The sequence below is a fragment of the Eucyclogobius newberryi genome, unplaced genomic scaffold (genome assembly GCF_026437365.1).
Source record: "Eucyclogobius newberryi isolate DKJ021-1_F unplaced genomic scaffold, fEucNew1.0.hap1 SCAF_15, whole genome shotgun sequence".
NCBI lineage: Eukaryota > Metazoa > Chordata > Actinopteri > Gobiiformes > Gobiidae > Eucyclogobius > Eucyclogobius newberryi.
In genome coordinates, this window is record NW_027315779.1 from 31,107,067 (window position 1) to 31,118,737 (window position 11,671).

Genomic DNA, 11,671 nt, shown 5'->3' on the forward strand with positions numbered 1-11,671 from the left:
AGCTGCATAGCAGTGGAAGTTAATGCCATGCTTTCTGATAATGTTGCCTAACAGCAGCATATAAAGAGTAAACAGAATTAGACCGAGTACCGAACCCTGTGGCACACCGTAAATTACTTTAGAGCATGGTGAGGAGCTCTTGTTTACATTAACAAATTGGTACCTATCAGATAAATAGGATTTAAACCAGCTGAGGGCTGTTCCTCCAACACCTACATCACATTCTAACCTCTGCAGTAGAATGTTGTGGTCGATGGTGTCAAACGCTGCGCTGAGGTCCAACAGAACCAGGATTGAGATCAGTCCATCGTCAGCGGCTAATAACAAATCATTTCACCCTGGAGAGACAAAGAGACCACGAGAATGGACTGTTGAGCAAGCTTTATTCGAGAGTTATTTGGCGCTCAGACCCCGGCGGAAGACGTTGAAATCATGGGCACTCCATGATCTATTTGTATTAGATGTCTCCCCCCGGAGGCTGGAGACTGGTGGTGGTAGATGTGAAGAGAAGGTAGAGGATGAGGGGAATGTAGAGGAGGTGGTGGGTCGCAGTACGGTTTGAGCGGCCGAGCCATCTGCCTGAGGGCTTAAATGTGACCGCCTGGTGCTGATTGGGAGCGGGGAGGAGTCACTGAGAGCGTTGATTGGGGATGAGGAGCAGGTGCGAGGGCCATGGTACAGACGCCCCCTGACCTTTCACCCTACTTCTTTGGCCAGGAAAAACTGCATAACCTCTTTGGGATAAGCGCAGAAACCTGGGAGAGTCCATGGTGAAGTGAGGGATCTGACTCTCACAGACGGACAGGCGGGCGTCCGCTTGAGTGCGATGATGGCGCTGGGGAGAAGGGTCCTTCCATGGTGGCCTTGACGTAGATGGATGGAGTTAGGTCTTCCAGGCTGAATTTACGCAGGCTTCATTTGTGACTTTAACTAGTGCAGTTTCAGTGCTGTAGTGGGCTCTGAACCCTGACTGGAAAACTTCAAATAAGTTATTGTCCTGCAGGTGGCGACAAAGCTGTTTTACTACAACTTTTTCAAGGATTTTAGAGACGAAGGGAAGATTTGAAATAGGTCTGTAGTTTACCAATAGGTCGGGATCTAGATTAGGCTTTTTCAGAAGAGGTTTAATGACTGCATGTTTGAAGATATGTTTCTTCAAATGTCACATTGTCTTCATCTAATTCCTTCCCTCTCTCCCTCTGTCTTCTACAGATACACTGTACGCGCGCGCACTCAGCGAGGAGGAGACGCGCGCTCTGAGCGAGGAGGTGACGCGCGCTCTGAGCGAGGAGACGACACGCGCTCTGAGCGAGGAGGCGAAGCATGCGCTCTGAGCGAGGAGGCGAAGCATGCGCTCTGAGCGAGGAGGCGAAGCATGCGCTCTGAGCGAGGAGGCGAAGCATGCGCTCTGAGTGAGGAGGCGGAGCGCGCGCTCTGAGCGAAGATGCGAAGCGCGCGCTCTGGGCGAGGAGGCGAAGCGCGCGCTCTGGGCGAAGAGGCGAAGCGCGCGCTCTGGGCGAAGAGGCGAAGCGCGCGCTCTGGGCGAAGAGGCGAAGCGCGCGCTCTGGGCGAGGAGGCGAAGCGCGCGCTCTGAGCGAGGAGGCGGAGCGCGCGCTAATTGGACTCTGGTGGTGTACATATCATATCTATTATTTCATATCTCATATATTCAAAGCCATGGACCCGTTGCAGTTCGTATACATGCGTTCTCACTTCCGGCAAATTACCAGTACATCAGGGAACTTGTACCCGCCGCCATTTTGACCGGGTGACAGCTGGACAGCACGTCATTTTCTACGTCATACAGAGCGCGGCATAGTACTTTACAACCGCACGGCTACTATATTCACCAAAATGCCAAAATACTGCGTTGTTTTTGGATGCAATGTTCACGTATTGGATAGTCAGAAACTTAGATTGCCAGGTGAAAATTCCCGAGCTTTCAATCAAAATAGTTGTAGATACTAGGCCAATCCAAATCAGGCCAGTCAGTCGGGCTGTCCTTCCACAAACCCTGCGGCATTCTGTAGGGACATTCCGCTGGTGTCAGACCAAGAAATGACAGCTTTGTCATGTACCTTTTTCTGCCGTCATCGTCTAAAGAATTATAAAATTCGTAGCTCATTATGCCGCGCTCAGTATGACATAGAAAATGATGTGCTGTCCAGCTGTTGCAAGCGTCACCCGGTCAAAATGGCGGCGGGTACAAGTTCCCGGATGTACTGGTAATTTGCCGGAAGTGAGAACGCATGTATACCTGGCCCTGGCATCTGTTTATAAGAGTTCTTCTATTAAGAGTGTTTTTTAATCTTCCTATAAGTTATCTGTCCTTTCCCCCTGTATCTACTGCGTTGTAACATTAAAGGCTATCTTATCTTATATTTTGTTGTTTGTGTTGCACTGAATCACCTGTGAATTATGTTTATCGACAAATGGCAATGAACCCTATTCTGATTCTTTGATTCTATTCAGGGCCATTTGTAATCCAAGTATTTTCATTTTAATATAGTAACTTCTAATTCTGATTCAAGTCCAGTTACCATCAATAACAACACTCCTCTTGAGTCTTCAGTGACAGCTGTAGGGGGACTCTGGGCTCACTCAGGTGAGAAACTTCGGAAGCCGTTTTCTCAGTGAATGGTTTTGAGAGTTGTTTACATTCAAATGACCACAACTTACTCAAATCTTATCAGATCTACATGAGTGAGACATCATTGGAAAGCTTTCTAAGCTTTCACACTTTCGGAATCTGTGAATAACTCGAAATGTCTCCAGGTAGACATGTACCTGCTTTATCCACGGTCAGACACATATGATTACCCGCAGGTGAGGCGGCTGTAACTGTGCTTATTCCTGTGACAACAGTGCAACGACTCCGTAACGCACGGCTCCAACATGTGTAGGTTGTAAAAAAAAAAATCTCCACAAGAATTAGAGATCAATCGGCCGCCGATTAAAAAAGCCGGTTTTAGGTCGAATCGGCCAGAATTGGTGACCGGCCGGTCCATGTCGTAATTGCCGGTTTTCGGCCGATCCAAACTGACCCGCATGCGCGCTGTGTAGCAGCTCAGCGCGCCCAGAGCAAAACAGCTAAAAACTACAAGACTCTTTCAGAGCGCGGCGGCCAAAGTGTCCAGTTTACATTCAAAGTCTATGTAAACGCGGGTCGAACACCTCCTGCGTTTCCTGTGGCGCGATTCCTGCTTTTTCGCTGTGGAGCGCGGCGCAGAGGGTGCGTTTTGGCGTTTTCCGCTCTAGACGCTTTGACAGGCGTAAACTTCAAGGCGTTAAAATTGTTCGTGGCAGAAAAGTTCAGATTTGTTCAACTTTGGTGGAATACAAGAAGGAGCGAGCCTGGAGGAGGATCAGAGGAGACTGGACTGTGGGGTAAGTTATTACAACTTTGAGACGTGTTGATAGTTGATGCGGTCAAAATAATTTGCGCTGGTTTGTGTTTGACGAGTTCATGTGTTTATTCAGAGTTATCTGCAGAAGAGTAGGGACACGTTATATGAAGGGGCCAGAAGCAGCAGCAGCAGGGCTGTCAGAAGAGTTAGTTGTTCTGCTCAACTAGCAGAGAGCCAGGCTACGAGCTAATGCTAACAAGAGATCCATCCATCCATTTTCTACCGCTTGTTCCCTTTCGGGGTCGCGGGTGACTTGAGCCTATCCCAGTGACTTCGGGCCTTAGGTGGGGTACACCCTGGACAGTGACCAACTTGTCGCAGGGCCAACACAGAGACATAGACATTACAGACATTACATTCACTCTCACATTCATTCACTAGGGCCAATTTAGAGTTACCAATCTTACCTAAGACATGCATGTCTTTGGACGGTGGGAGGAGCCTGAAATGAGACTTTAAAAATACTTTGATGCATTTGAGACATACATTACGTAGATACAAAACTTAAATTACTGACTCGAACAGCGAAATTAGTGACTGCAATCTAATGTCAAGCCTATTTAAGCCTATTTAATTGTCCCACAACCTCAAAGACATGTTCACACAATCAGCTGTGCTCTAGAATCTACAGTGCTCTAGAATATATAGTGCACAGCTCATTGTGCTTCTAGTGAGCGTGTGAAGTTATCAAAGAGCTGATGAAACTGGAAAATTATATTGGCAACATAAATGTGCCTCATTAAATATGATGTATTATAATAGTAAAAGTTTGAATAATATTGCAGTAAATTTACTGGGCTAAAATATAACTGCTGTACAATCTTCTATTTGAAGATCTGGATTTGCCTTCAGCTCTCCCTGTTGCCCCTGCTCCTGTTGCTCCTGCCCCTGCTGCTCCTGCTCCTGTTGCTCCTGCTCCTGCTCCTTCAGGGGATGCTGGCCCTTCTGCTGTACCCACAGGTGCGTAAAAGCATTTGGTTGGATTACAATTTGTTTTTTAGCCTGTGTCATCTAAATTTCAATGTGTGTTTTTTTTTTGTAGGCCCACGAGGAAGAGGTCCTGGAGCCAGAGTCCTCCAGCTTGAGAGGGAGGTGCTGGCAGCGCTCAAGGACTGACCCTCCTCATGTTCCATCGGCTTCCTCTCCTGCAGAGGGTTCCAGCTCATTCAAAAGAATGTGTAAAATTACAAATGTATCAATTACTATATGAAAATAGTTTGATTTCAATCTGGAACCATTGGAGCTGCATCTTCTGCAGGAGAAATGGACCCCTTTTTCCTATGTGTCCCCCACTCTTCTCCAGGCCATATATTAGTTAGTATATAGTTCTGTATATATATATTATTTTTACATATAGTTATTTATTTTTCTATTTTTCCACAAAAGAAATTACATTTTATATTCTAAAACGTGTGTCCTGTATACATGCACCTTTTTCACATATATAATACTGGGTAGTTTGTGGGAAAATCAGTGGCTAGATAGAAAATCGGTATCGGAAAAATCGGTTTTGGCAGGTCCAACCTCCTTAAAAACCGGAAATCAGTATCGGCCAAGAATTTTGGAATCGGTGCATCTCTAACCAGAATTCCATTCAGTGATTGGTGTTCAATCCCGCTGTACCTGATGGGGCAGCAGCGGAAGTGGAAGTGTCACTATGAGGTGGAAGCAACACTAAAATCCATTCTAAGTCAGACACAAAGCCGGGGGAGGATGATCTGTGGTCCCTCTGATGTTTGTATGTCATTGTGGGACTGTGGTTTCACCTCCGCTTGAGTGCTTGGACTTCAGTATTAGAGTTGCTGTTTAGTCAGGGGCAGCAAATGATCAATAACTGTTTCTGACATTCTGTCTATTCTGCACACAAGTCGCAGTGCCATGCGTGAATACTTCTCCCTGCCCTCCCTCCCAAAAAGTACATAGTGTAGCGCTTCAATCCAACAAACACAAGGCAACACGCGCGTGGACCGAACTCCAGCAAACAACCTCAACGTAACGTTCGTTGAATGCGAACGTTACGTATCATTTGAAAATCTAAAAAGAAACCTTCTAGAACTCGCGGAGCAATTGATAAGATAAGATAGCCTTTATTTGTCCACACAATGGGAAATGTCAGTGTTGCAACGCAAGTAGATACAGAAGTAGAAGAACAGATATCTTATAGAAAGCTTTAAAAAAAAAACACTTTTAATAGAAAAACTCTTAGAAATAAAACTTGTATAGACAGAACCTCTCATATTCTTAATAAGGAATAGAGAGAAAAAAAAATACAATAAAAATAAGAAAACATAAGTGTGAAAGTGTGGCTGGATATGCTGCTCTTATGTTATGCTGTAAAACCATACATTAATGCGCAACTATTGGGGATGTGGGATCGTATATATGGTTGAACTAGGAGCCTATTCTATAATTTGATGGGATTCAAAACATCAGGCCTACATTCAACAACAGGCAAGGCTAAAGACCCACAACTGAAGCGGCTCCAGGTGAGTTATTTAAACTATGATGCTTCTCATTTGCATTACACAACAACAAATACAGCCCATTGGCTACATGAGTTTTACTGTTACTTGTCAGTTGAGGGGAAAAGCGGGACATCTGTAAATGTACACGTACCTATGTTTCCCACCACCACTGTTCCCCAATTCTTCAGTGTGGGGAATAGCGGCATCGGGGAATACTGGAACCTTTTTAAATATGAAGCACCGGTACTGTAGTTCCTCCGATCATTGAAAATGGGGAACATCGGTATCGGGGGACAACGGTCTGCATATAGGTATAGATGGTAGCTGCCCACGAGTCCGAAGGTTCACTAGTCCGAAGGTTCACTAGTCCGAAGGTTCAATAGTCTGAAAATTCTAACATTTTAAGGTTCACTAGTCCGAAAGTTCACTAGTCCAAAGGTTCACGGGTCCGAAATTTCCCCGAAATTTTAAGGTTCACTAGTCCGAAGGTTCAATAGTCCGAATATTCAGACATTTTAAGGTTCACTAGTCTGAAAGTTCACTAGTCCGAAGGTTCACAGGTCCAAAATTTTCCAGAAATTTTAAGGTTCACTAGTCCGAAGGTTCACTAGTCCGAAGGTTCGCTAGTCCGAAGATGTGAGGCCGTGCAGCGGGCTATATTTGCGGCTCTCCTCGCCGAAGGTGTGTGTCCACGTAGCGGGCTCTCCTCACCTCCCTTTGCCCTACATACTGGCTTTTTAGACTTTTCTAGTGTTAATGCACTTTTTATGATTAAAGTCAAGTATTTTCCATAACCGACTTGTTTCTGTGCATAGCCTGAGCTCCTCATTGTATTATTAATGAATTAATGAATTCCAGGATTAAACTGTTTTCCAGTATGCATTCTTCAAAAGCTGAATTTCCTTTTTGACTACCAATCCTACGGTATTCGGATCACGCGTATTTCTATACTTATGATCAAACGAAGGCATAGAGTGGAGGATATGGATCACGCATATTTCCATACTTATAATCAAATGAAGGCATAGAGTGGAGGATTCGAGATGTTCCCTTGTTATTTTTATATACACAGTACAACTTGGGGTGCCACCTGTGAGCAGCTGGTACACTAAAGGTTGTGACGAGCCCCAGTGCGTGTCTGCTGCTGTGGCAGCAGCAAGCTTCGTTCGCACTTTACAGACTGACTACATCCCGATGCCGTCTATGCACCTTCACTTTAGCCCTATGAGGAACTTTCGAACTAGCGAACCTTCGAACTAGCGAACCTTCGGACCAGTGACCCTTCGGACTAGCGAACCTTGGGACCAGTAAACCTTCGGACCAGTGAAACTTCGGACTAGCGAACCTTCGGACTAGTGAACCTATGGAACCTTCGGACTTGTGAACCTTTGGACTAGCGAACCTTCGGACTCGTGGGGGGTAACCGTATAGGTAATGTAGTTACGACCTGCAAACAGTGCAGCTTCTCAGTGAAGCCCCTTTTGGCAGAGTTAAAGAACAAAACGTTCTTCGAAAATCGTTTACTTTTGGTGAAAGTTTGGAGTGGACAACAGTGCATAGTGGGAGCGTTGCGAATAGTATTGAAAATTCTATGTGTGTGTCACACATGAAGCCTGCGTGAATTCAACCTGGAAGACCTAACTCCATCCAATCTCTCCAGGGTGAAATGCGTCTGCGCCGCCCTGCCTCCAGTGTGAGGGGGGGCCCCAGAGAAATTTGTTTTCAAGGGGCCCACAAAACCTGGCGGTCCCCCTACTTCCTTGTCCAAAAGGCTTCTGCACACCAAACAAGCTCTCAAAACTTTCAAGAACACAAACTTTGTGTCTGATCCTAAACTATAACATCAGTTAGGCTCATTAAAATTGTCTGCAAGTAAGCTAACGTTTATTAGAATAGCCATGCAATAATATGTAAACTAGCATTAGCCAGCTGCTAATTACCCGCAACAAACAGCTCACTGCTCAGTCTGTTTGCAGTCATTTCTGTAAATCCCCTGGTCCCTCCTTACGGCAGTAATCCATTCTGGCAACAAACAGGGTCTCAGGGATGTTACAAAGGAGGAACCCTTTGTTTTGAGGCTTTTTGTTGAAACATTTCAAAGTGCAACATGCAGCATTTGTCCTCAAGAAGGTGGTAGCAACAAGTCTGTGACATCACTTTGGACCCATGAATATACCTCAATATGTATGTATTATGAGAGCATTATGAGAGACTTGGGGTTTCATATAAACATAAAATACAGGACAAGAGAGTAAAAAACTCTTTAAAGGTTGAATGGACGATTTTTTTGGCCCAAATTTGAGTCTTATTTCCTCGTGGCGTGGACTGCCGATTAGTCCTGCCACGTATCAATCATAAAACGCACCTACCGCTCACCTTCAGCCGCGTGTGGCTCGTCCCCACGTTTCTGCGTGTCTAAGCGCATTGATCTATCATAATATAGTTCCCTCAGTGTGTGGGACAAAATCAAGACGGAGAAAGACAGTTGGAGCTGACTCAGAAGAAGACGTAAATCTACGGGAGACGAGAGATGCGATGCAATCCGTCGCGCTAATAAACAAACGCAAGTGTGTTGTATCAGTCCGCCTGCGTTCTCAAATCGCCAAAAAATCGTCCATTGCGCCTTTAATAGACTAATTGTGACACAAAATTACAAGTAGCACATGATATTCAAAGAAACTAACCGAACACAATGAAACAAACCAAGACCAGAGAGAAACACAAAAATCAAAAACAGTAGTCAGCCAACAAGAAAAATAAAATAACATTTAGGAACATATAAACTAAACCAAATTTAGTCCATAGTCAAATTTGTCAATTTTCAAATAAAATCCAAACGTAATTTTTTCAATTTTACAAATGTCTAATATAAAGTCGGTGCAATTTATTTCATAATTTTTTTTGTGAGGGCGCCAGAGGTAACTGTTTATTGTGTCCATAGCAGGATTCCTGAGGCCTAAGTACATAATTCTGATACCCAGTGGGATGGTAATGTCAAAAACGTTCTGTAGCGCTTTTTTTCATTTCAGTGCAATACCTCCGAGCAAAAGGACGGGCATGTTTGCCTCCTGGCTGCAACAGTTTCTCCAGCATTTGGAATTTACTTCTGAATAATGATCACTTTGACATGGTGTTGACAATGTGCCACACTTTTCTAACAGAATTCTCTCCAAACATGTGATTTTGAGGTTCTCCACTACAACGTACATATATTTTCCCAGTCTTTGGCAGTCAAAATAAAGTAACCCTCTCTTTCCCATTTATTTTTAAAGGTCCCATAGCATGCAAAATCGACTTTTCAGAGCTTTTAACCTTCTTACATTGCTATTTGTGCTTCATATATGTACCCAGAGTGTTTTTTTGATTGATTCCCGCAGTTTTTAGCTATATTACAGACTATCTCCTTTCCGCAAATCTCCAAACTGACGGGGGGTGGATGCAAGACCGCGTCATAACCACAGGCACCCGTCACCATCCCGCCTCACCTAAACTGAGTCCAGATAACTACAACTGAACCTTTTTCTAAGATGGAACACTCCTGGACAAATGAGGGACTAGACCGATTTATTAAGAAAAACATTTGTAATGTTTGGATGACGTCTAATGTTCACGTAGCAAGCCAGAAGTTTTTGAGATGCAGTCCACCATTATCAGAACCGTTACCAAGCGTCTTTGAACACATCTCCACTGCCATAAGCTGTTCTATAAATTGCTCCAAAGTGTTCCAATTGGAAATGCGTTTTGTTTTTTTGGGTGGTCTGGTTTGGGGACCAGAGCTGTGGGTGGCCTCACTCTCCCACTCTTAATCTGAATATGGAAATGTGCTGTGAGGGGATCCGGCCTGGACTTGCATCAGCCGGGCCAAAGACGGGATTGGTCTCATGGGAGTGGAGGCATTTTATATACATGTCATAACTACTCAGAATGATGCAATAGTGAGATCATTTGAATGACTCCTGGGTGAAAAAGAAAACTTTTAATCCCGACATTAACTTTAAAAATTGTGCAACTGTGCAAAATTAGCATTATTTGCACTATGATACTTGTCACTGGTCTCCAAAAGGGACACCGCGGGCCACATCCGGACTGCGAGACGATTTGGACGGGCCCGCACGTTAATCTCTTCAACACCAACTATAGGAAGTTCTCTGATAAGACTGTGACTTCAGTTTATGACTTGCATGTAATGACGCACACTGGTTACTAGTTCAACGTGAGATTCAAACCCTTCTTGTTGTTTAGAGTTCTCAGTCAGGGTGCACTTTGCCATATGCAACATACAATTGAAAACCAAGACCATGAAGCAAAGCATTCTGGGATGCATGTTTGTGTTGTATTCTAAACATATACAATAAACACATTTATAGGTGGAAATCCCGGGGGGGTCCCCCCATAATTAAAAGAATATGTATTTTTTTTCAAGTGCGGCGCTACCGCAGCGCTCTGCGCTACTTTGTGACAGCTCCGCCGTGACCCTAGAGCCCCGGTTAATCTGAAAAACTGCTCTGTCAAAGCAGGAACGTGTGATGCTGCAGACACAGGAAATAACAGCTTCATTGGTGATTTGGTGTAAATGTAACATGTGTAAAGACGTGTACGCTGCGTGTTTGGAAGTCAGCTCGACAACGAGGAACTTTACGTGCTGTGGCACCGGAGGACAGCATGTTTCCGGGCTTCAGTTTTGAATAATCTTTAGCTTTACAAGTTGTAGTATACTTGAGCTTTACCAGAAGTAAATTAACAATGCATTTCGTTAATTTGAATGCCTCATGTCCAAACTGGAGAAACCAAAAAGGAGTTTTGTTCATAGTTATCTACCGACCTCCTGGTCCCTTTTCAGAGTTTTAACAGTTTTCTGACTTTATATCAGTGTTAGCCTGGGATAAAGTAGTCATAGCTGGAGACTTTAATATCCACGTGAACGTGAGTAATGCCTTCAGCACCCTGTTAGACAGCATTGGTTTTGCTCAAAATGTAAGTAAACCGACTCATAGTCATAAGCACACTCTGGATCTTGTCCTAAGGTGAAAAGTAAGGAGATTATTGACCTCATTGCTTTCCCTCAAAACCTTATATTGTCAGATAATTTCCTAATTACCTTTCAGCTTATTCTTAAAGATCCCATATCATGATATTTTTTACCCTAAAAACCTAAGGGTATATTTGATAATAATAAGTGTTGTGCAACACCCATAACATAATAGTTATGAAATATCACCCATATCTTTGACCCCGCTCACAAATCCCTAAATGCAAACGGCTTGGTTTGAGATTCGCCCCCACCCTTGCGATGAGCAATCGGCCTCCCCCGCCCACCCCATGACGTAGTTTCAGCGTGGAGAAAGTGGGGGTGTAAACAGAGGCTGATCGTCGCCGCTCTGCTCTTCTTCCCAAATGTCGGACTATGGGCTTTGTACTCGGACCGAGTCTTGGACCACTCTCCGGAGAGCACGGCGGAGGGAGCGGATGCGTTCAGCCCCGTGCAGGTGAGCGAACACTGGGCACGCTGTCACTCACCGCTGCATGTGCTGGAGAGCTCCGGATATATCAGAAGTTTACAATGTTCTGCGTACGCCGTCAGTTTTATTTAGGTGCGTAGACCCTTACAAATGCCATGTCATAATGTTCAAAATTCTGAATGGTGAACCTTCGGACTTGTGTAATTTCGTACCAATGGGCTTGAATCAGCAGAAGTACCACAACGACTGCAGCAGGACGTTGTTGTTTGGTAAATAATATACATAATAACGCTAATATCTTTCGTACATTGCGTTATTACAGTTTAGCATTTGCTTGAGT